This window comes from Phyllobates terribilis, unplaced genomic scaffold (assembly GCF_046119375.1).
Source record: "Phyllobates terribilis strain yellow unplaced genomic scaffold, ASM4611937v1 Scaffold_3__8_contigs__length_932513732, whole genome shotgun sequence".
NCBI lineage: Eukaryota > Metazoa > Chordata > Amphibia > Anura > Dendrobatidae > Phyllobates > Phyllobates terribilis.
The window spans coordinates 102,980,611-103,005,553 of NW_027362763.1; the positions used below are offsets into that span (position 1 = coordinate 102,980,611).

Below are 24,943 nucleotides of genomic sequence, written 5' to 3' on the forward strand. Positions count from 1 at the left end.
CATGACCAGACAGGCTTTGGGTGCAGGTGGAAGACCGAGAGGAGGTTGAGGAGGCAGAAGCAGTGGAGGAACTTTGACATAAAGAGGATTGACGCACAACTCGTGGGGACGGCAAGACTTGGACAGCAGCCCCTTGTCCTGCTGTCATCATAGTTACCCAGTGCCCAGTCAGCGACATGTAACGCCCCTGTCCATGCCTACTCGTCCAAGTGTCTGTGGTGAAATGCACCCTGTCACACACAGAGTTTCTCAAAGAAGCGGTGATGTTGTGTGCGACATGCTGGTGGAGCGCAGGCACACCTTTCTTTGAGAAGTAGTGCCGACTGGGCATCTGGTACTGGGGCACTGTGACGGACATAAGGTCTCGAAAATCCTCTGTGTCCACCAGGCGGAAAGGCAGCATTTCTGTAGCCAAGAGCTTGCAGATGGTGAAATTCAACCTCTTCGCTTTCTCATGACTAGGAGGAAATGGTCTTTTACTTGTCCACATCTGAGGGACCGAGGGCTGGCTATTGTGCTTAGACAGGGTTGATAAGGGTGTCCCCGGCAAACTGCCGGTCTGTGAGGAAGATGCAGGCGGAAATGTTTGGTTGCCTTGATCCAAAGGTGGTGCTATCAATGTCGGACAGCGCTCAAGACCAGCTGGTGTTACCACCTCCAAAGAAAATGATGACCTGCCAATCACGCTGGCTGTTGCGGGTAAAGAGGTGGCAGGTCTGAGCCCCAAAACAGGTGTGACTGCTGTCCACCCAGTCACAGAGGATGAAGAGGCCGCGGATGCACAAGATATGGCAGACGGTGGTTGGCCCGGCCGGCTAGGCCGCATTGTAGCACACTGAGCTTCCCACTGCAACTTATGCTTCATGTCCATGTGCCGGTTCATGCATGAAGTACTCAAACTATGTATTTTTTGGCCTCTACTTAGCTTTTGCTGACAAATGTTACAGATAACACGAGTTGGGTCATCTTTATCGATCTGAAAAAATGCCCAGGCTATGCAAGGCTTAGCACCCATGCGACCTGAAGAGCCACCACGACTTGTGGTGAGAGGCAGAGTTGTGTTTGAGGATGCAGTTGTTGACGTGCTTCCAGTACTACGTCTCTGTCCAGGAAGGCGCAACCTGACCTCGTCGTCACTAGCATCTTCCTCCACCTCCTCTGCTGACCTCATCTCTTGGCTGACTGTGGGTTAACAGTAAGTGGGATCTCCGACCTCATCATCATCACCCTGTGCATTATCACACCCGTCGTCCTCAGAGCCAACCTGTTCCTGCCCTGACAAAAAACTAAAGTTGTCGCTCCAATCAGGTATTTGAGTCTCATCATCGTCTTCCTCATTGTCTCCACCAACAGGAGTTACAGTTTGGGAATGAGGGTCTACATTATGGTCAGAACCTTCTGCGTCTGGTCCTGGATCCAACTCATAAAGATTCTGGGCATCAGTGCAGATCATTTCCTCGTCTGGATTCACAGAAGCGCTGGAGTCGACCTCTGATTCCCAGGCTATAGTATGAGTAAACAGCTCTGCAGACTCAACCATCTGTTCTACCTCATACTCAGACGGGCAGCTGGAGATTTGGGAGCTGTGAGGAAGCAAGTGCGATTTGGGTGACACCTTTGAGGACTGGAGTATTTGTGATGTTGAAGTTGATGTGGAGGAGAGCCCACTTAAAGGAGCACTTGATATCCGTTGAAGCACCTGCTGTTTGTGCCTCATCTGGAATTTGTAGCGATTGGCGTGGCCGTAAGAAAGGGATCTTATCACATTGTCCGCTAAAAGAAGTAGACATTTTAGTTTGGCTGGAAGATGGTCTTTCTTCTGCACCTACCCCACGGACACAACCTTTTTTCCCCTTCCCAACACGCCTATTCCCCTTTCCACCAGCAGCAGGCCTTTTTCCACTCATTTTGGTGGTTAACTAATTCACAACTCTGGAGTTGTTTGCACAAAAAAACAATGGATGGTAACCGAGCAGAGCTGAGTGGCCAAACTGTGGTATTAGGCCAAAACTATTGGCTGGGTTAGATGCAGAAAAAAATTATTTTTAATTTGCAACCTGATGGAGGTCAGTATAGATGGACTAATAGAACAAGTCCCACACGCTGCTAGAAGCCCAAATATTTTTTCAGAGATAAATGAAGAAAAAAATTATTTTTAATTTGCAACCTGATGGAGGTCAGTATAGATGGACTAATAGACCAAGTCCCACACACCGCTAGAAGCCCAAATATTTTTTCAGAGCTAGATGCAGAAAAAAATTATATTCAATTTGCAACCTGCTGGAGGTCAGTATAGAAGGACTAATAGAACAAGTCCCACACACTGCTAGAAGCCCAAATATTTTTTCAGAGCTAAATGAAGAAAAAAATTATTTTTAATTTGCAACCTGATGGAGGTCAGTATAGATGGACTAATAGACCAAGTCCCACACACTGCTAGAAGCCCAAATATTTTTTCAGAGCTAGATGCAGAAAAAAATTATATTCAGTTTGCAACCTGATGGAGGTCAGTATAGATGGACTAATAGAATGATGCTATGCCCAAAAGATTTTACTTCACTAGGTGCAGTAAAAAAATTGGTATTCTATACACAGGTGGTATATCTTGCAACACAGATAGGCTACTCCACTGACTAACACACTCTGCAATAGGCCAAAAAGGATTAGCTTTGCTAGATTCAGCCAAATGCTGTGAAAAAAACTTGCACAGCACTGGCACAGACCTGCCTGGCAAAAACTGATAGGAACTGATGTAACCTAGTCCTGAAAAGGACTCCAATTACAATTAGTCTTTACTCCCACAATCTATCTATTTAAGAGCACAGACCTGCCTGATAAAAGTCGTAGGAAATGCTGTAACCTAGTCCTTAAAAGGACTGCAATCACAACTATTCCCTACTCCCAAGCTATCTGTATATTTGTGCGAAAATTGGCTTGAAATTAACAAGGTATAGCGCACACAGCAACAGCGGTGCCGTCTAACACGCAGCTGCAGCAGTGAGAAAATGGTGGCGACGGGGAAAATGGCTTGGTCTTATAGGGCAAGGACATGTGACATACACTGCCAATCACACATGCCCTTGCTTGTGTGAAAAAAAGCACTTCGCTCCGTGTGTGCGCTGCTGATAGGCTGACAGATTGCACCTCCCCACTGCAAATGCGGGAAAGAGAAAAAAAAATGGAGATCTTCATTGTTCCTGCAGAGATCCATCCCCTGCCCCTCCCCCCGCCCCGCTGTACACTCAAACTGCGTATTAACATTAATTTTCATCATTACTGAGAAAAAATCCAGTTATGATTTTGGTGCACGAACAGTTATCGAACATAACCTCGAACAGCCGAATTTTTCTCAAATTGTTCGTGTACGCCGACCGGCTCGAACACCGCCCAAAACAGCTCGAATTTGAGATTGGCGAACAGTTCGAGTAGAACAACGCTCATCTCTACTAATAAAGCAATCTTATATACAGATAGAAAGATATCAGATATATAATAAATGGGTAATGTAACAAGTCCCCAGCATATTAAATGTGCACCCTTTATTGCCTGTCATGTGGCACTAATGGGTATTTAGCCTTATTGAACCTATTAAACAAATTTAAAAAAATGACATGGAGTCCCCCTTATTTTTGATAACCAGCCAAGGTAAAACAGACAGCTGTGTATTAAATTATCGGGCTGGGAAGGACCCTGGTTATTGGACCCTTCCTAGCCTAAAAATACAAGCCTGCAACTGCCCCAGAATTGGCGCATCACATTAAATTCTCCAATTTTGGCACTTTGCCCGGCCCTTCCCGATTGCCCTGGTGCAGTGGAAATCTGGGTAATGGTAGTTGGGGTTGATTGCTGTGATTAGTCAAGAATCACAGCTGCCATCAAGCCTTGGGGTTAGTAATGTAGACCCAACCTAACCCAGAAATCAAAATAAATAAAACCACACGCAGAAAAAAATGCTTTATTTAAATAAAGACCCCCCCCCCCTACACTATACCTTGTTCACCAATTTGTTGGAAAAAAAAAATTCCCATGCAGGTCTGCCGTAATCCACCGAATTCAAAGTAGTCCAGATATGAATACCTGAAAAACTTAAGACAAATAAAAACAAAGACTGTCCCTCGTACACCAATTTATTTGTTAAAATATTTCCATGGAGCTCCGATGTAGTCCACTTCCCCAAGTCCGGCGACTGTGAATAGCAGGAACTTTACAGCTATTCAGTCGTCCGGGTACTGATAACACTCATCATAGTGCTGAACATGTGTTTTCAAAGGAGAGAGTAAGTAAACTATCCAACTCCTCTGAAACTCATCACCCAATCCTTTTGTTCTCCCAGGAGATGTTCTTGCCAATTTGGTATCATAGAAATTAGCTGGTGGTTTTCTGATCCTGCCTAAATAAGTGGGCTTAACCAAAGTTGTATGGGGTCCTTTTTCTGAGCTGCACCCCAATCACTTAATGTACAGCTCTGAACAAATATTTGATCTAGACTGCATTAGCCATATGCATGATTCACTTAACATATGGCTTTACATATTATATCATATTATAAGTAGAGATGAGCGTTGTTCTACTCGAACTGTTCGCCAATCTCAAATTCGAGCTGTTTTGGGCGGTGTTCGAGCTGGTCGGCGAACACTAACAATTTGAGAAAAATTCGGCTGTTCGAGGTTATGTTCGATAACTGTTCGTGCACCAAAATCATAACTGGATTTTTTCTCAGTAATGATGAAAATTAATGTTAATACGCAGTTTGAGTGTACAGCGGGGCGGGGGGAGGGGCAGGGGATGGATCTCTGCAGGAACAATGAAGATCTCCATTTTTTTTTCTCTTTCCCGCATTTGCAGTGGGGAGGTGCAATCTGTCAGCCTATCAGCAGCGCACACACGGAGCGAAGTGCTTTTTTTCACACAAGCAAGGGCATGTGTGATTGGCAGTGTATGTCACATGTCCTTGCCCTATAAGACCAAGCCATTTTCCCCGTCGCCACCATTTTCTCACTGCTGCAGCTGCGTGTTAGACGGCACCGCTGTTGCTGTGTGCGCTATACCTTGTTAATTTCAAGCCAATTTTCGCACAAATATACAGATAGCTTGGGAGTAGGGAATAGTTGTGATTGCAGTCCTTTTAAGGACTAGGTTACAGCATTTCCTACGACTTTTATCAGGCAGGTCTGTGCTCTTAAATAGATAGATTGTGGGAGTAAAGACTAATTGTAATTGGAGTCCTTTTCAGGACTAGGTTACATGAGTTCCTATCAGTTTTTGCCAGGCAGGTCTGTGCCAGTGCTGTGCAAGTTTTTTTCACAGCATTTGGCTGAATCTAGCAAAGCTAATCCTTTTTGGCCTATTGCAGAGTGTGTTAGTCAGTGGAGTAGCCTATCTGTGTTGCAAGATATAACACCTGTGTATAGAATACCAATTTTTTTACTGCACCTAGTGAAGTAAAATCTTTTGGGCATAGCATCATTCTATTAGTCCATCTATACTGACCTCCATCAGGTTGCAAACTGAATATAATTTTTTTCTGCATCTAGCTCTAAAAAAATATTTGGGCTTCTAGCAGTGTGTGGGACTTGGTCTATTAGTCCATCTATACTGACCTCCATCAGGTTGCAAATTAAAAATAATTTTTTTCTTCATTTAGCTCTGAAAAAATATTTGGGCTTCTAGCAGTGTGTGGGACTTGTTCTATTAGTCCTTCTATACTGACCTCCAGCAGGTTGCAAATTGAATATAATTTTTTTCTGCATCTAGCTCTGAAAAAATATTTGGGCTTCTAGCAGTGTGTGGGACTTGGTCTATTAGTCCATCTATACTGACCTCCATCAGGTTGCAAATTAAAAATAATTTTTTTCTGCATCTAGCTCTGAAAAAATATTTGGGCTTCTAGCAGTGTGTGGGACTTGGTCTATTAGTCCATCTATACTGACCTCCATCAGGTTGCAAATTGAATAAAAAAATTTTCTGCATCTAGCTCTGAAAAAATATTTGGGCTTCTAGCGGTGTGTGGGACTTGGTCTATTAGTCCATCTATACTGACCTCCATCAGGTTGCAAATTAAAAATAATTTTTTTCTGCATCTAACCCAGCCAATAGTTTTGGCCTAATACCACAGTTTGGCCACTCGGCTCTGCTCGGTTACCATCCATTGTTTTTTTGTGCAAACAACTCCAGAGTTGTGAATTAGTTAACCACCAAAATGAGTGGAAAAAGGCCTGCTGCTGGTGGAAAGGGGAATAGGCGTGTTGGGAAGGGGAAAAAAGGTTGTGTCCGTGGGGTAGGTGCAGAAGAAAGACCATCTTCCAGCCAAACTAAAATGTCTACTTCTTTTAGCGGACAATGTGATAAGATCCCTTTCTTACGGCCACGCCAATCGCTACAAATTCCAGATGAGGCACAAAAACAGCAGGTGCTTCAACGGATATCAAGTGCTCCTTTAAGTGGGCTCTCCTCCACATCAACTTCAACATCACAAATACTCCAGTCCTCAAAGGTGTCACCCAAATCGCACTTGCTTCCTCACAGCTCCCAAATCTCCAGCTGCCCGTCTGAGTATGAGGTAGAACAGATGGTTGAGTCTGCAGAGCTGTTTACTCATACTATAGCCTGGGAATCAGAGGTCGACTCCAGCGCTTCTGTGAATCCAGACGAGGAAATGATCTGCACTGATGCCCAGAATCTTTGAGTCGGATCCAGGACCAGACGCAGAAGGTTCTGACCATAATGTAGACCCTCATTCCCAAACTGTAACTCCTGTTGGTGGAGACAATGAGGAAGACGATGATAAGACTCAAATACCTGATTGGAGCGACAACTTTAGTTTTTTGTCAGGGCAGGAACAGGTTGGCTCTGAGGACGACGGGTGTGATAACGCACAGGGTGATGATGATGAGGTTGGAGATCCCACTTACTGTCAACCCACAGTCAGCCAAGAGATGAGGTCAGCAGAGGAGGTGGAGGAAGATGCTAGTGACGACGAGGTCAGGTTGCGCCTTCCTGGACAGAGACGTAGTACTGGAAGCACGTCAACAACTGCATCCTCAAACACAACTCTGCCTCTCACCACAAGTCGTGGTGGCTCTTCAGGTCGCATGGGTGCTAAGCCTTGCATAGCCTGGGCATTTTTTCAGATCGATAAAGATGACCCAACTCGTGTTATCTGTAACATTTGTCAGCAAAAGCTAAGTAGAGGCCAAAAAATACATAGTTTGAGTACTTCATGCATGAACCGGCACATGGACATGAAGCATAAGTTGCAGTGGGAAGCTCAGTGTGCTACAATGCGGTCTAGCCGGCCGGGCCAACCACCGTCTGCCATATCTTGTGCATCCGCGGCCTCTTCATCCTCTGTGACTGGGGGGACAGCAGTCACACCTGTTTTGGGGCGCAGACCTGCCACCTCTTTACCCGCAACAGCCAGCGTGATTGGCAGGTCATCATTTTCTTTGGAGGTGGTAACACCAGCTGGTCTTGAGCGCTGTCCGACATCGATAGCACCACCTTTGGATCAAGGCAACCTAACATGTCCGCCTGCATCTTCCTCACAGACCGGCAGTTTGCCGGGGACACCCTTATCAACCCCGTCTAAGCACAATAGCCAGCCCTCGGTCCCTCAGATGTGGACAAGTAAAAGACCATTTCCTCCTAGCCATGAGAAAGCGAAGAGGTTGAATTTCACCATCTGCAAGCTCTTGGCTACAGAAATGCTGCCTTTCCGCCTGGTGGACACAGAGGATTTTCGAGACCTTATGTCCGTCGCAGTGCCCCAGTACCAGATGCCCAGTCGGCACTACTTCTCAAAGAAAGGTGTGCCTGCGCTCCACCAGCATGTCGCACACAACATCACCGCTTCTTTGAGAAACTCTGTGTGTGACAGGGTGCATTTCACCACAGACACTTGGACGAGTAGGCATGGACAGGGGCGTTACATGTCGCTGACTGGGCACTGGGTAACTATGGTGACAGCAGGACAAGGGGCTGCTGTCCAAGTCTTGCCGTCCCCACGAGTTGTGCGTCAATCCTCTTTATGTCATTTTTCCTCCACTGCTTCTGCCTCCTCAACCTCCTCTCGGTCTTCCACCTGCACCCAAAGCCTGTCTGGTCATGCCACAAGCTTTCTAACTGCGCAGAAGGGATCCTGCACACCTCCTTACTATGCTGGCAGTAGGGCTCAACGTCATCAGGCGGTTTTTACATTGAAATGTCTGGGAAATGTGAGTCACACAGCTGAGGAGTTGTGGTCAGCTCTGGAGAACCAATTTCATGAATGGTTGTCTCCACTGGACCTGAAACCAGGGAAGGCCGTGTGCGACAATGCTGCAAACCTGGGTGCGGCCCTTCGCCGGGGCAATGTCACACACGTGCCTTGTATGGCTCACGTGTTGAACCTGGTTGTCCAGCAATTTTTAGCCCACTATCCCAGACTAGATGGCCTTCTGCAGAGGGCACGGTCGCTGTGTGCTCACTTCCGCCGTTCGCATCCCGCAGCTCAGCGACTTACATCTCTACAGAAGTCGTTGGGCCTGCCACTTCACCGGCTAAAATGCGATGTGCCTACCCGGTGGAATTCAACTCTGCACATGTTGCAGCGACTGTGGCAGCACCGACAAGCCCTGGTGCAATACGTTCTGACGTATAGCCTGGGCCAACGAGATTCAGAGGTGGGGCAAATCACGCTGGAGGAGTGGTCTCAGATCAGGGACCTATGCACCCTTCTGCACAGTTTTGAAATGGCGACGAAGATGTTTAGTGCTGACGATGCCATTATCAGCATGACTATTCTGGTGATTTACATGCTGGAGCACATGTTAAACAGAATTCGGAGTCAGGTGGTGGCACAAGAGGAGGTGGAGGAAGTAGAGGAGGAGGAGTTGTATGCGGAAGGGCTAACATCTGCAAGGTCCAGACGGTCGGCAGCACCAGGGCGGCAGGCATGTGAGGGTGGGGGAGATGATTTTACCAGGGCGCATGGTAGCAGCCAAACTAGTGAGGAAGGTGCAGGAGCCCAGGAAGAAGTGGAGGACGAACTGATGGAAGACTCATCAGATGAGGGAGACCTTGATCACATTTCTGTTGTGCGAGGTTGGGGGGAGAGGACAGAGGAAGGAAGCATGATTGTTACCTCGCCACCAACACAACAGGGACTTGGTGCTCCTGGATGCGCAACACACATGAGTGCCTTCTTGCTGCACTACCTGCAACATGACCCTCGAATTGTGAGAATTAGAAATAATCCTGACTACTGGGTTGCCACACTGTTAGATCCCCGGTACAAAAGTAAATTTGCAGAAATTATTCCTGCCATAGAAAGGGATGCACGCATGCAGGAGTATCAGCAGAGACTGTTGCAGAATCTTACATGTGCTTTTCCACAAAATACCAGTGGTGCACGTAGTGAATCTCACAGTTCCAACTTGCCAACCGTGGTCTGTATGGAATTGTTCAATAAAGGGCCCAAAATTAAGATAACATAGATGGGAGAGGTCTCTATGAATAGGAATTCCTAAGTATTTGATACCCTGTGAGGGCCAGGCAAAGGGAAAGTTGGACTGGATGGAATCCTATATGGATTTATGGAGGGAGACATCGAGGGCCTCAGACTTCGCTGCATTGATTTTAAAATTTGACCATGTAACAAAGTGATCTATTTCAGCCATAACAGCAGGGATGGATATATGTGATTGAGTGATATATACTAGGATATCATCAGCAAATAGAGAGCACTTGTACTCGGTGCCTCCCACCTCAATCCACCTAATATTGGGGTTATGGCGAATTGATGAGAGCAGGTGCTCCGTCACTAGGATGTATAAGAGAGGGGACAGAGGACATCCCTGCCTTGTCCCATTGGTGATTGTGAAAGGTGATGAAAATGTTCTGACGCACCCCCTGGGCCTTGGGACACCCGGAGCCGGACCCTTTTTGGTGGATGCTGGTGGTTGTAGTCTTCGTGGCGGCGATCCGGTTCCGTGGCTCAGGGCGGTCAAACCAGTGGCGGAACTATTTATGTGGTTTTGATGTTTAAATGTCCGACTACGCCACCCGTGGATTGCGGTCAGAGTGAACCGCCGCTACAGGGCAGACCGCTAAGGCTGGTGTTGTGGGTGCAGCAGAGCGTAGCATAACTCCCCACGGGAGGAGTATAGCCTCAGGGCAGTGTATGCGGAGGATGGGGGTGATGGTGCAGGGCAGCAGCAGTAACGACACGGAGTCAGTGATGCAGTTCAGGGCCTTTACTCACAGTACTTATTATCCAGACCACGTCTGCAGGTAACGGCTGCCCACGTCGTACTGTGCTCACCAGGTGAGGGGCTCAGACAACTCCCAGATAACTTTGGAGCGCTTCACAGGACCCCCTTTGTGTGTCCTTTGTCTGGCCTTTCTTACCAACACTTCTGTCCGGCTGCCTCGGGCCTCCTCTTGGTAAACTTGGCGCCAGTTTCCCTGACCCTATGTGGTGCCTTCCTAGCGGGTGGAGCAAGGGGCTGCGCCACATAAAATGTCAGAGCCTCCGGTTTCTAGCTGAGGGTCGTTTCCTGCCTCCACTAGTTCGGGGACCGGTCTCCCCCTTTGGCCTGACCCCTCCACGCAGGTGGATTCGGGCGTGCGGTGGCGACTCGCCCGTCCGCACCCCTGGGATCCCTTCATTCCTCGTTCCTGGAGCCTTCTCCGCTCCTCTTCCTTCCTTCTCCCTCTTCCAGGCCTGGGCCTCTGTTACTAGGCCCGCCTCCGGAGCAGAGCTCATGCAGAGCCCCTGCTCCCTGCCACTTCTGCTCAGACTTCTCTGCACTGAACTAAGATGGTGCCCACCTTTTATACTCCCTTCTCAATGCACCCAGGAACTGCTTCCTCCCTGCTCCTGCACTGCAGGGTTCCCCTTCCTCAGTGTTCCCTCCCCCCACTCCAGCCAGGGACAGGGACTGTCGTGCCCATCTCAGGGGCATATTGGTCGCCCTGCCCCACGGCAATGTGGTGTAATGCATGCAGGTGTCGGGTCCTGATCCACACTCCATCCTTATCTGAGAGTGAGATATCACACCTCTGGGTGAGGTGCAATACGTCTGTAGCAACCGAGCCCTCGGTGCTACAGTTCCATTTATCTTCAGCCTAGGTGACGTATTGTGATACAGGGCCGTGATTTTGGCTATAAAAGGGTCCCCTAGACCCCTACCCCAAGCTTTTTAAGAGAATCATATATGGCATGCCAGGAGACTCTATGGAATGCTTTCTCAGCATCCAACGAGAGTATCTACTTACAAATTTTTAACTGCATCTAGCCCAGGAAATACTTTGTGCCTAGTAGCAGTGTCTGCTAGTCAGCGGATTATCCCGGCTGTTAAGCAAGCTACACCACCTGTAGTTTGGACACTTAATTTTTTAAAAGGAAATGCTTCGGGACCACGGGATACTTAGTGAAGAGCATCAGGAGGCACCCCAAGGCATAGGGGCTGGGACTGGCACTAGGATGCCTTGCGGTGGACAGCCGAGCTCGATCCTTATAAAAGCTTTTTAACTGCAGCAGCTTTAGTGGACGCTACTGGAGCTGGAATTACGCGGCTGCTGGCATGAGACTTGCCCTCCAATAGATCCTTGTAAATGGATTTAAAGTGTATTCATTCAAATTAGAGGGACAATTTAAATTAAAAAGCTTAGAGCTGCCTCCACCACAGGGGGGCTCTCTTGACCCACCAGCGGACAGGCACCAGTATTGGGAGAGGGGGGCTGGCCGTCAGGGTTCACCGCGGCTCTGGCACAAACCCGGCGACACGGAGGTGGCACGGGCAGGAGCGGACTGGCCGTCTCGGCTTCTCACTTTTTGGATTTTAGAAGGGCATGACATGCCTATATGTGTGTCTCCCCCTCCTTTTACTCCTCCACCTCTTTTCTTTTCGCATGACTATATGTACTTGTCACTTTTCCATGTGTTAGTTGTGTCTTCTGAGCAGTTTGTCAGCTTTTGGACACCTTTGAAGGTGTTTTCTATGTGTTTCTATGTGTTTTTGTTTGCCTGCCATTGGTTTTAACGGTGTTCGAAGGTGTTCGACGAACAGTTCGGCGAACACACGGGTGTTCGACGAACCGAACCGAACTCGAACACTACGGGGGTGGCTCAACACTAATTATAAGTGCTTTAGGTGAAGACCTTTACGGAGAGCAGGCTTAGGGCACCATCCTACTTCCCACTGTCGGATGGATGTGTGACATGCCTGTGGTTGTCTAGCAGGTTGACGTTGTGTACAGTCCATCACTACAGAGACATATATGGATAATAGAGCCATTGAAAGTAAGGCATCTCTTGTTCTCTATCATGTTTTGGCAGAGTTTATAAATGATCTTCAAATCTAGGGTCTGGACTAGGCTATGAAGGATCATGAAAGGTGCATGAATGCTTCATAAACCCAATATATCACAATGGGTACTTATTATAATATCAAATATATTTGCAATTGCAGATAGAGCCAACTTGAAATTGGTAGATTGGTTTTCTTGGGTTTAGTGAGACGACCATACTTGCCCATGGTCTTGGAACTTATGGCCCGAAAGTGGTGTTCCGGGGTTCGGCATCTTCTGAGCGGATGGAGAGGGCACTTAGATGTGCAACCCAAGTGTGCCGAATTCTTGAGGCAGTGGACAAGTCTGCATTGCTGATTTCTTCTCCTTAAAGGAGCACTACTGAAAAGTGTTACTTGTTATGCCTGGTGCAGGGACTTGAGGGGTTGTGTATCACGCAATGGGAAAAAAACCTTTGTGGGTTGCTGGGTCTGAGAGGGATTGTGCCAGAACAGTGGGCCTCATTTGTCAACTATTTTAAAAAGGAAAAAAAATGTAATCAGTCATGGGTTCCTGGATTGTATTTTTTAATACATTTGCATATCTTTATTCTGTCAATGGATCATTGCTCATAAAGCAGTCGATGTCCACTGACTGCTAAGGAAGGCAGTTAACCACCGCTCTGCAAGGGTCTAAGGCCGAGCTTCTGGCACCATCCATAGCAGAGTCCAGATCCTACCTTCTGCCATTCATACTACTGATTTGTGGCAGCAGGGCCTTTGGGTCTTGTTTGGTACTAGATGTGATGTGCAACTATTTCTGCACCCACAGTTATCAACATTAACATTGGCAATTCAGAGGTGCTTTAATATCTTCCTGTTCCCTCCCAAGACCTACCCAGAAACACCCTTTTGCGTGACTAGGTTATTTAAACCTTGCCCCCTTGCCCTTTTTTTTTTTTCCCCCACAAACCATATCAAATGACTTATGGTGATCCGGGGCCAATCTTTAAAAATCCGGAACCATTTGCATGCATGTACAACGTCTAGAGCAGGGGTGCACAACATTTTAAGGTTCACAATGAAACTTGGTACAGATTAAATCTGAAATTTCTTGCATATCGACCGTTGATGGGAGTCAATCCCAGAAGTTTAGTCGCCAACTATGGGCAGAATGCAAAACGTTTGATCCCTTTGATTGCAATACCCCTTTTAGACCAGCAATCTGGGTAAAACTGATTGACAATGTTCTACCCTGCAATGATCTGTACTTGGCATAGTTTTGAAGTGCACCTGCCCACCCATCAGAAGTGGACAAAGTGTTTCCACATAGGGACCTTCAGTTGTCTATGGGCCAATTGAAATCAAATAGAAAAAACAGTGGCTTTTATAAACTTTTAGTGGCTATGGGTGACCTTCTCACACTCTGCTAGAACATCTAGCAGGCTAGAAAAAGAGAAGACCTTCTGGACTTCTCTAAGAGTCATGAAATCTCCAGAGCTGCCAAAGCTCGTTTCAGGAGGCTTTGGCATCGCAGAGACACCTATTCTGTAAGAATGAGTGGTGTGGAGGGGTATGACCTTGAAGAGCCTTGTCAGCCTCTACCCCCTAAAATAACACCAGCAACAGTGTTTTCCCCACAACAATGCTAGCATGATGGGCTGTACAGAACAGCACAGTGGTCTCCTTGTGGCTGTTGAATATTTGTGCACCCTTTCTATAAAACTACACTTAGCTTGTAGATCTGTTTCTTTAGGAGTGCACCAGTCAGCGGCATCGACCGGAGCACTTTACACTCATAATGTCATTAAAATCTGGAATTTGTCAATGCATACAGAGTAAACTTGAATAGAAAGTGTGAGATGTTTTTGAAAAAAAAAGCATTGCTTCTCTTTTTAAGTAAAGAAGCATAAAACCTCCAGGCGACTTCAAGATCTCATAACTGAGCACTCAATGTGAGAAGAGCCAGACACATCTATCTGAACATTAAATGATTAATCGTTAACCAGGGAAATAATAGCCTATCGCCTACTGCATACCGCATGATACTGTCAACACGAGGGAAGGAATTCTGTCTGGGAACATTGCTGCTAATAGGAAAAGGCTGGCTGTGCTGCACAGGACGTAAATCTCACAGCAAAGGGTCTAAAAGCTGTGTAATGCCGTCCTTTTAGAAGGCACAATGGCTGAAGTACAAGACTGCTTGATCTGCGCTTATAGTTCTGGATGCAAAATGTAGGGTCAGATATAAAAGTATCTGCTTATTGATAGCCTTTACACTTCATAGGTCAGTTATTGTGGAGAGACAATATTTCTTAAGCACATTGAGATTGCTCTGATCCATCAGAGTTAGAGGCTTTTCTATAATATTGAACTTAAGTTATAGAGGGCCATATTTGTATTTCCCAGCCGTCCCGGGTCCAGCAGGACTGTCCCAGATTTTGGGAGTTGTCCCGGGAAGTTGGTGATTGGCCACCTTTTAAATGTATGTGTGTCTTTATAATGCAGATAAAGTTGAATATAGAGGCGGAAAGAGGACCATCAGCTCCCCACTCCACCATTCTTCTGAGCCCTCTGAGACTCATTGGAGGAGGTGAGGTTGACATTTTGACATCACACCTGTTGTGTCAAGCCACAAACTGCCCAGAACAGAGATCACTGGAATGTGTAGGGGACATCATAATTATATGGTTTGCCCCTTTAAAACATTCAAGTGCCCAATCCCCTCCCATGCAGTATGAGGTCCACCCATATCGGTGTGGGTGGACATGATACTGTATGGAGGGAAGTAAGAGCATCATTGTTTGGGACTGCCTGAGACGGGCGCTGTTGTTGCATCATAGTGTGTGTGGACATCTTTGTGGAATCCTAACGCTATCTTACTGCGTGGTGGCCCTCAAACCACAAAAGAGGTATCAAATGGTATTAGAACACTTGGGGACTTCCCTATGGGCACTATTTTTATGTGGGTGCACAAAGAGGACTTGGCAGTGTTTGTGGTATGGGTTAGCTGTAAAAATGTTGCTGCACATTCCACGGTGTCCCTCTTTCCAGGCTTTCAAAGATGAATGGTATTATACTCGTCTGATTAAACTCAGCAACCCTTTATCTTTTTGAAAACTGTGTGCCAAATAAGTCATTACAAGGTCTTGCTCATGAATATCTATAGATGTTGGGGCTTGGCATCATGGCAATAGAATAGCTGGAAGCATGGTGCTTTCGAGGAGGTCCTGAGAGGCTTCTCGCTCCACCCCCCCCCCCTCCCCAAGAGTCTAACTAGCACATGTGAAGGTCTTTAAAAGTTTTCTTCTGATGTGCACAAAGTCCCTACTCAGAAAATTGAATTTATGTTGAATTTTAGGAAATTCGTAGGACCCGGTGAATTAGGACAATTTTTGTTTAGATTTACACGAATCGCTAACAAAAATACCCACTAATATTTTACAAAAAGTAGAAGTTTCTGTCAGCCAAAGAAGGCTCATATGACCTTTTGGTGCGCGCTTCCATCTAATGACTTATGGCTATCACATCACATTGGTACAGTGCAGACTACTGAGAAGGACTGATGGTTCGTATGAAAGCAGAGGCAGGGAATTCAACAGGATTTATATGGTGACTCTAGATGGTGAATGGACAGCTTAGCAATAGAGCTAAGGAGAGAGAACCTTTAAAATGCTGAATAAAAGTTACATAGTGTGTAATAGTACAGCAGTAAAAGATTTACTTTCCTTATACACTGCTCAAAAAAATAAAGGGAACACTCAAATAACACATCCTAGATCTGAATGAATGAAATAGTCATTGAATACTTTGTTCTGTGCAAAGTTGAATGTGCTGAAAACAAAATCACACAAAAGTCATCAATGGAAATCAAATTTATTAACCAATGGAGGCCTGGATTTGGAGTCACCCCCCAAAATTAAAGTGGAAAAACACACTACAGGCTGATCCAACTTTGATGTAATGTCCTTAAAACAAGTCAAAATGAGGCTCAGTATTGTGTGTGGCTTCCACGTGCCTGTATGACCTCCCTACAACACCTGGGCATGCTCCTGATGAGGTTGCAGATGGTCTCCTGTGGGATCTCCTCCCAGACCTGGACTAAAGCATCCGCCAACTCCTGGACAGTCTGTGGTGCAACGTGACGTTGGTGGATGGAGCGAGACATGATGTCCCAGATGTGCTCAATCGGATTCAGGTCTGGCGAACGGGCGGGCCAGTCCATAGCTTCAATGCCTTCATCTTGCAGGAACTGCTAACACACTCAAGCCACATGAGGTCTGGCATTGTCCTACATTAGGAGGAACCCAGGGCCAACCGCACCAGCATATGGTCTCATAAGGGGTCTGAGGATCTCCTCTCGGTACCTAATGGCAGTCAGGCTACCTCTGGCGAGCACATGGAGGGCTGTGCGGCCCTCCAAAGAAATGCCACCCCACACCATTACTGACCCACTGCCAAACCGGTCATGCTGAAGGATGTTGCAGGCAGCAGATTGCACTCCACGATGTCTCCAGACTGTCACATGTGCTCAGTGTGAACTTGCTTTCATTTGTGAAGAGCACAGGGCGCCAGTGGCGACTTTGACAATCCTGGTGTTCTGTGGCAAATGACAAGTGTCCTGCATGGTGTTGGGCTGTGTGCACAGCCCCCTTCTGTGGACGTCGGGCCCTCATACCACCCTCATGGAGTCTTTCTAACCGTTTGTGCAGACACATGCACATTTGTGGTCTGCTGGATGTGATTTTGCTGGGCTCTGGCAGTGCTCCTCCTGTTCCTCCTTGCACAAAGGTGGAGGTAGCGGTCCTGCTTCTGGGTTGTTGCCCTCCTACGGCCCATTCCACGTCTCCTGGTGTACTGGCCTGTCTCCTGGTAGCGCCTCCAGCCTCTGAACACTACGCTGACATACAGCAAACCACCTTGCCACAGCTCGCATTGATGTGCCATCCTGGATGAGCTGCACTACCTGAGCTACTTCTGTGGGTTGTAGAGTCTGTCTCCTGCTACCATGAGTGTGAAAGCACAACCAACATTCAAAAGTGACCAAAACATCAGCCAGAAAGCATTGGTACTGAGATGTGGTCTGTGGTCCCCACCTGCAGAACCACTCCTTTATTGAGGGTGTCTTGATAATTAATTTCTATCTGTTGTCTATTCCATTTGCACAACAGCATGTGAAATTGATTGTCAATCAGTGTTACTTCCTAAGTGGACAATTTGATTTCACAAAAGTTTGATTTACTTGGAGTTATATTCTGTTTAAGTGTTCCCTTTATTTTTTTGAGCAGTATACATACAACCTAATATGGTGATCACTTGAACATTACGCTGACTGTATTGGCGTTAGAGCTTGAAAGGGGGATCAATACAGTCCCATGAGACCTCAGTGTTAAGCTCCCCAATAGACTTTAGATGGCTGTTGGCCTAATTGTCGACCATCTCTGCCATACACAGGAGCACTCGCTCTGCCAAGCGCTCCTATGTTCTGAGAGCTGTTGCCAAACAACTCTGGCGGTGGCTTATCTGAAGAAGACCTAAAAGATAGGCAGTTGGAAATTGAACATACTTAACTCCTTCCAAAAATCTGTCCATGGTCCGCACACATTAATTGATGGCTGAGCCCATCAATATTGGGAGGTTCGGGTGACGTTGGTCTAATGTGTATTATGGGGGTGGGGGCTTTACACACTAATTTTCAGGACAATTGGAGGCTTTATAATGTTTGACAATTTTATGTCCTAAAAATTCAATTTTCAGCAAATTGCAAAGCTGGTAAATTCTAATAACTAAAAAAGATCTGCTCTTCTCTAGAGGCTACTAGAGTTAAAGGCATGTATTCAAATAAAATTGCATGTTTAAATATTGCAGTTTTCACACTAAACATTAGAATGACATTTCCTATTTTCTGCAGCTAACTTTTCAGCTTTGATGTAGAGACTGGGACAGAGTCAACAGAGTCATCTCACCATCACTAGAGGTAGAAGAAATAATCACAGCTCTATTATACTACTGGCGCGCACAGATGAGGCTCTGTTTTTTGCTTCCCTGTTATTCTCTGGTCTCTAGGGGAAGGGTTATATTTCATTGAGATGGTTTCTTCCTATTGATAAGAACTTACAGGAAATGCTGGTACGGTGACGTGCCGCCATCCAGAAGGTTAATGATAAACACAGAGGATCTAAAGGGTCCTTTGTAGGTAATCGTTCCTCTATGACAATGAATAACATGTTTCACTAAATCAGCTCCAATATTGACACAGTTCTGCCTTCCATTCATGGGACATGTCATCGTATTTGGCTCTTGCGTTTTCCTTTGCAGTTTCCGCTGTCGTTTTTGATCTTTTTTTATAATTATCTCTATGTAAATATAAAATACCAATTCACACCCATTTACTCACATTGCAAGCAAATTACTAAGCTGCTGGCCATTCATACTGTTGTATACACAGGAGATGTAATGTTCGCGAAACATAATCTCTGCTGTGTTTATCCAAGTAAGCAGGATAGTATGATCACTGCACATTGCAATTACGACAACACCTGTTCATGGGTTTCATTAGGTCATCTGGAAATACCATGATTGAGACTAGAGATGATCATAACAATCTCCAGAGAATCCAGCAGGCTAATATTAACAGGTGCAGCCTGGTGAGCTTCCCCAAAATGCCCTGCATATCTCTTGCCCTTCTCGCCTCATCTCTCGCCTCTCCCCTCTCGTCTCACCTTATTCCTTTATCTTTTGTTATTTTTTTTTATATCTTTCTGTGCATCCAGCTTTACCTAGCTGAATAGACAATTCTTCCACTGCTAAAACTACGTTTTCCAACAACATCCTGCTTCTCATCAGTACTACAGGCCCCCTCCCTTTTCTGTTTGTTCCTGACAATCCCACCTTCTCTAACTCATCAAGCTTATCTGTGTATAATTCATCTTATGCTTCTGTGCACTCTGCTTCCATAATGATCCCTGCGTGGCCGATTTTATCTTCTGCCATCTGCATCAGTATACCTGCCTGTGTATTTACATAAGTAGATTTCTAGCAGACCTGAACTTAACTGCACTCTTCCACAGGAGAGGTTGTAATATACAGTGCAGAGTTGTGTTTCTGCTTGCTGACAGATCAGCGATGTGAAGCTACAAATGCTGTTTTGTTGATGCTTATGGCAAAGGATTATCTTCTGCCATATGCATCAACAGAGAATAATTTACAGTTTTACATCAGTGATCTATCAGCAGCAGGCAACAAACACAGCTCATCTGTGTAGCCTTGTAATGATGAGCTCTGTTGTGGAGGAGTGCAGGAGAGTTGAGCACTACAAGAAACCCGCTAACAATGATTTAAAAACACAGGCAGCTATACTGATGCAGATGGCAGAAGATAAAATCTACCAGACAGAGTACTGAATAGGAGAATAATGTACAGGAGCATAGTGTATTCTAAAAGTAAATACACTCACTGATAAAGGCAGAACTATTATTCACTCAACAGAAACCTAAGCATACTAAATCAATGGCAGCTTGTTTATGGTTTACATGTGGTAGAAGTCAAGATTTAGACTACCAAATTTAACATATTAACATGAACCCATATTTGTAAAAGACAGTCCCCAATTATTGACTGAATGTACTGAACAGAAAAACACAGTAAAATGAGATCCATGAAAAGCTTATTAATTTCATATAATTGTATCCAGATCAATCTGTTGTGCAGCATTAAAACAGTAACACTGATGAATGCTATATTAACATATTTTAAAGGGAATCTGTCACGTGATTATTGCTATCTAATTTGAGAACAGCATAAAGTAAAGACAAGGACCCTGATTACAGTGATGTATCACTTACTGTGCTGCTTGCTGCAGCTTTGTTGAAATCACTGTTTTATATGCAGGAGACTATTACTAAAAAAAGTAGCCCTCCATTATAATGAGCTTTGTACAACCACTACTGATTGGCAGCTTTCTGCCTATGCACAGTGTACTCAGAAAGCTACCTATCAGTGGTGTGGGTGGGGTTATGCTAAGCTCATCATTTAGAGAACTGCTAGATCTGCAGCAAAGAATGCAGTGATCTTATCAAAATGACAGCAAGCAGCCCAGTAAGTGATACATCAATGGAATCAAGGTCTCTGCCACTACATCATGCTGCTCTGAGATGGGGTAGCAAAATCCTGGTGACTGTTACCATTTTAGAAAAGAGTACTCCTTTTATTTACTTATCGTACTGAACAGAAACTTAATATTAGAATACTAGATTCATCAACAGCAGACTTTTGATGGCTTCCACATTGCAAGTCATGGGTTTAGGTCAGATGCGTCGCTATGGATTCAGGTCAGGTGGGAAAACTTCTGAGTGGGCCTCAAGCCAGGTAACCATGTTTACAACGATTGAGACGCACCCTGATAGTGGGTATAAGGGAACCTCAGCAGATGACCGGGCTGTCACTGGAAAAAAATCTCTACACACACTAACCTCTTATGTTCTGCAGGGCTGGTATCTACCACTGTCACCATATGACTTACAGCTGACGTTATTTCTGATGGAGTCGTTATTTTTTCCAACACGACATAACATCTTCTCCAGTCATGACTCGTCTGCGGAGATGACAATAAAAACCCATTTGACTTCTCATATTTGTGGTACAGTCATCATCTATTTCCAACCTGCACAAATTCCTGATGCCGATGATACCCCAATACTGAACCACTGCTGCCATGTGTGTCCCTATTACTGCTCCAACTGTGTGGTACAATAACCGCTCGTCTTACTGTCCCACATTATGATGTAATGATGACCACCACTGGGCCTGTTGCAAAGTAAAACGCCTCCTTTGTGCCCTCCTAGATGATAAAACAGGTTTTTAGAATACATTGCCATGCGCAACTGTCCTAGAAAACAGTGCCCACATTTTGTCCCCTAGAAAGTAGTAATGACCGGTGTGCCCCTTTGACAGTCACAATACCCTAAGTGCCCCTATAACAAGTACCCACTTAACATTTAATGTCTCCTGAGGCTTCCCCTGTACAGCTCCCCTATACACAGATGATCCCACAGCTCCCATCTACACAGTACGAAGGCCCTACAACTCCCCTCTACATAGTATGATGATCACACAGCTCCCCTATATGTAGTGTCATGTCCCCATAGCCCTGGAGCTAATCAGCGGCTGATTAATTCTCACTTCCTTTGGTCGAAACTGACATTTGGAAGAAGAGCTGCTGTTGCTCTGATTTTCCTCCGAATGTCAGTTATGGCCGATAGAAGTGACAATGAAGCAGCTGCTGATTGGCTGCAGGTCTCACATGGTATCAGTCATGTGAACTCTGAGACCAGGTGCTGACATCGTGAGAACAGTGCCAAAGGGGAGTGTAGGCTGTTTATAAAGTATACAGGGTAAGGAAATTGTTGGAGCTAGCAAGGGAACGAATTGTCAGAGCAAGTATTAAAGGTGCTGTCCACTACTCGATCAAGAACAAGTTATTGGTAGTTTCCATGTATCATGTTGTTATGGGTCCAAATCAATGCATTGTAGGGGATCATGTGATATACCGTATTTTTCGGACTATAAGACGCACCGGACCATAAGATGTACCTACATTTAGGGAGGAAAGTAGCAAAAAATGTAAGCAAAAAAATGTGGTTATGATGCCCTGTTAAGGGGGAGGGGGGTCTGCTGCTGACACTATTTATAGGGGTTATAGCCCCCATCCTGTTTTATATGGCCCCCTCCTTCCTTTTATACGTGGCCCTCATCCCCACCCTGATATGCATGGCACCCCAATCCCACATCCTGGTATGCATGGCCCCTCTCATCCTTCATCTCTGTATGTATGGCCCCCCTCATCCTTCATCCCTGTATGTAAGGCCCCGCTCAACCTTCATCCCTGTATGTATGACCCACTCATCCTTCATCCCTGTATGTAAGGCCCCCCTCATCCTTCATCCCTGTATGTATGACCCCCCTCATCCTTCATCCCTGTACGTATGGCCCCCCTCATGCCTCATCCCTGTATGTATGGCCCCTTTCATCCTGGTATGCTTGGCACTTCCTAATCCCAGTCGCGCTGCACAGAAAAAAAAAAAAACAATCATAATCACCTCCTCTCTCCTCCAGCACAGTGTTCCGCTCTGTGCCAGAAGAGTCACTGCTGTGACCATTCATTCATTCTCCCTAATGGTGTGCACACTTTAGCTGCAGTGCGGCTCCTGCTGCGCTCGGCGGTCAGCGTGCCCGCTATTAAAAGTCATGAATATTCACAACACCAATGGGAGTGGTGAATATTCATGGCCTTTAAGAGCGGGCACACCGACAGCCGAGCGCAGCAGGAGCGGTGCTGTGGCTTCAGCGTGTGCGCTATTAGGGAAAATTTATGATCACGGCTCCCCACACATGCAGTCCCGGCGTGGGGCACAGTGACTATTCCGGCACAGAGCAGAACACAGCGCTGGAGGAGAGAGGAGGGGAGTATGAAAGTGATGGGCATTAGGGGGTGTCAAGCATACCTGGATAAGGGGGAGCATACATAGAGGGTTGAAAGGTTCCATACATACCAGGAGCCGTGCTGCGGGCACAGTGTGCTGGTTATTAAGGAAAAGTAATATTCACTGCTCCCCACGCCTATTCATTTTCTTTAGTATCGGGCACAGTGTAGGCTGCAGCAGGTGGCTGCTGCCTCCTGTGCCCCTGCTGTTATCGCTCGCCCACATCCCCGACCACCCACAGCCACAGTATTTATGTATATCGGACAAAATTTTGGAGGAAAAAAGTACGTCTTATAGTCCGAAAAATACGGTAGCTAATTATAATTTGGTAGATGAAATACATTTTTTTTTTTATTTAGACTGTATTTCCCAACCAGGGCTACCTAGAACACCACTAGTATTACCTGACTCCTGGTGTAGGACTCCCCAGAAGATGGCTAGGTGTAGATTCCAGGGGTGGCTCCTATATATGAGTTGCAGTATTTGTTGATGCTCCCCACTAGTTGAAACTTTCATGTTTCACATTGGTAAAATACTTGGCAATCATTGTCCAATGACATTATCTGATCTGTCTTGATGGGAAATGTCAAGAGGACATTAATAGGGACCATCAGTGGAAGAAGTCTGTCGTTGTGACCTCTGTTAGAAATGGCATTATTGTGCTCACCAGTGTGTGTCTTTGCTACTATGCTGCTATTCATTGATGTAGGATATTTAAGGTCATAAGATTTTTTTTTTTTTTGAGTGGAAAGTGGAAAAAGTTACGGAACTTCCTCTTCATGGTGTTCTTCCTGCTAACACATCTGTTTATTTTTGGTTTTGGTATTTGGTATCCCAAACTGGATTTAGTGATCCTAAACTTTTTTTTTTTTACCATGTTAAGATATAAGATGCTTGTACAATGTAGGGTATAGAATCATAGAAAGGTAGAGTTGGAAGGGACCTCCAGGGTCTTCTGGTCCAATCCCCTGCTCAATGCAGGATTCACTAAACCTTCTCAGACAGATATCTGTCCAGCCTCTGTTGAAGACTTCCATTGAAGGAGAACTCGCCACCTCTCGTGGCCGCCTGTTCCACTCATTGATCAAAGTTTTTTCTAATAGCCCACAAAAGACCCTCCATTGGATCTTGGCTCCAATACTGGGATTAATACCAAGCCCAGAAGAAAACCTCATTTTGAACTGACTTTGCACTGTTCACTTACCATAAGGGGATTTTCATTGATGTAGCTAGGGAGATGATGGTATGCGTGCAAACGTCTCACCATGTGTTAGGGATGTGCCAACTATCCTGTCTAGGCATCCATACTTAAATACAATGCGATAGCAGCTAACCATATTCAGGTTTTGGCACAGTAATGACTCCGAAAAAGGAAAGTCTCGAAAGACCTAGAAAAAGACAAACGCCTTTCGGATCTTCATTGTGAGCAGAAACTTAAAATATGGAAAATTTAGCATTTTTTTTATGGTCTTTATATTTTGCTCAGTAGTAAAAGACATGTGTACGCTGGAGAATAACAGCGACTGCCGTAATCAAAGGAATAACGTGGAAATCTGTAGAGTTTTTCCATAGTACAGAGAAGTACAGGAGATGAAGACTAAAAGCAATTGCTAAGTAATGAAAGAGCGGAAAGAAAATTATTTCCAAATGTGGAAGCGGCTCACAAAAGAGAATCTAAAAATGTGCTTAGAAAGCTTTCTGTGCCGGGAGGTGCTATCTAGACTTTAGTGATGTGCTGCATTATTTAGTGTTCTCTCTCGCTTTGCTCACATGTTATAATATGGTATGTCTTGCTGTAGTAATGCCACGTCGCATAGTGGTCTGGTATATGTTAGGACAGGGAGGTTGTCCTCAACTTGAGATAAAGTCTCCAGTAATATCGATAAGTAATTGGTGACCAACTCATCAGGGTTTTATCTAAAACCAGAACCACCTCCTAGTCAAGACACATTATTGATATCCTAGAATGGTCTCTACTTGTCAGAGGAACCTCGTAGGTCAATGTATGTAGATTATGGCTTAGAGCTGAAACCACCATTTCTTTAAGAGTAATTTTCAGTTTGGGAAGAACATGCAAATTATCGCTCTCCTTTGGTAAGAGGCACTAGAGTATTTCTTAATGAGGTAGCTGACCTATCCATCATGCTGCAAATCTTATTAGAGGGTTGGACATTAACTAACTATGGATAATGG

At 45.5% G+C, this 24,943-nt stretch overlaps 1 protein-coding gene across 4 annotated transcripts in view; it reads left to right on the top strand.

Annotated features, from left to right (window-relative positions):
* Positions 1-24,943, top strand: part of LOC141258878 (protein eva-1 homolog C-like) — a 723,187-nt gene that overhangs the window by 521,190 nt on the left and 177,054 nt on the right. The window lies entirely within an intron of this gene.